The 1321-nt window shown below is 38.9% G+C and overlaps 1 long non-coding RNA gene across 1 annotated transcript; it reads right to left on the bottom strand.

Moving 5' to 3' along the window:
• LOC129758439 (uncharacterized) lies at nucleotides 1-534 on the bottom strand. The gene is made up of 2 exons (XR_008739984.1): nucleotides 333-534; nucleotides 1-192 (listed from the first exon to the last, which is right to left on the bottom strand). It is a non-coding gene; the product is annotated as an uncharacterized LOC129758439 (long non-coding RNA).
• Between the last annotated feature and the right edge of the window lie 787 nt (nucleotides 535-1321).

The raw sequence follows: 1321 nt of genomic DNA, 5'->3' as shown, positions 1-1321 counted from the left end.
TTGAACTCAGTTTTTATTAATATCATATTATTTCACCATTTTTTTTAATTTTTGTTTGGTTTCCGCGGGACAGCTCTTCCAGCAGCAGCAACTAACCAAAGCCGCAACCAGCAATCGAAGCACCAGGCTGCTTTATGTATCAGCTTCATCGGCCCGGAAGTTGATTGCTATCTCGACTGCTCCTCCTGCCATCTGAAATGTCCCCCAGGTAGGGGGAAGAAAAAGTGAAGTTAGTTATATTATATTGGGCTTTTAGAACTCTTGGGCAGCACACAAATGTCCGGCTGATTATTCGAACTAGACGGACAGTTGAATATAAACATCAAACTCACTTTATAGCTCTAGCAGAACACGGTCCAGGTACAGGGCGCGGATGACCGAAAATTTTTCCCCGAGAATCAAACGGGATGCGAAGAAAAAATTTTCTTCCTCGGGGTGGCGTCGCGCGGCTTCTTCGTGTGGAACTGGGGACATATTCATGTTCTAGGGCAACTCACCATCAGCCGGCGGTTTGAGCAAATCCCTTAAACAAAGCACCACAATGCGAAGAAAATAAACATTAAAAGGACATTATAATTAAATAAATTTTGCAAGTTTTTTAATGCTGTTTGGTAAATATTTACTTACCTAGCCGGGAGACAAATCCTGGTACTCGTCCATTTCGTATACGGTATCCCGGTCAGAGAGATCCGGGAAAACGGTTGCGCTTCCGACAACTTGGTTGCATTTCATGCGATTTTGTCATTTTTTTTCTTTTTTGCATGTCATCAACTACACGCTTGGCTATTAAAACTAATTTTTGATTCAAAAGCAATCCAATTTTAAACTTGAAAACAACAATAAAAATATTTTAAAATAAAAAGGCACCTCCTCGCCTTACACAGTGTATTGGCTTAGACTATTTTGTAAAAACTAAAAAATCTTGGATTTTGTTTCGGATCGAATTTTATATGAAAACTACCCATCAAATGTGCATAGTTAAAACAAAATCAAATAACAAAACGTTTTGTTAATTCGACTCCCCTTCCTTTTTCTGCGTGAGTTCAATTTAACTCAACATCAAACGTAAGCGGTACACACTAAACTGCCTCAATCAACTATTTTAATAATGTAATTATCACCAGAAGTCAGTCTTTTATTCTCGTTTACAGCCAATAAAAGAAAACGTCGACAGACCAAAACTAAATTGTAACGGAAAGCCTCCATCATATCTTTGCGGACTACAACCTGTTTATGATCTCATAAAATATAATTCCTCATTCGGCTGTTTTGTGGTGTGGAGGTGCGTGACATTCTGGGACCCATATTCTGCCAACTTTTC

The sequence above is a fragment of the Uranotaenia lowii genome, chromosome 3 (assembly GCF_029784155.1).
Source record: "Uranotaenia lowii strain MFRU-FL chromosome 3, ASM2978415v1, whole genome shotgun sequence".
Lineage (NCBI taxonomy): Eukaryota > Metazoa > Arthropoda > Insecta > Diptera > Culicidae > Uranotaenia > Uranotaenia lowii.
Note: the sequence above shows the minus strand (reverse complement) of the source record. Positions and strands in the feature narration are given on the sequence as shown.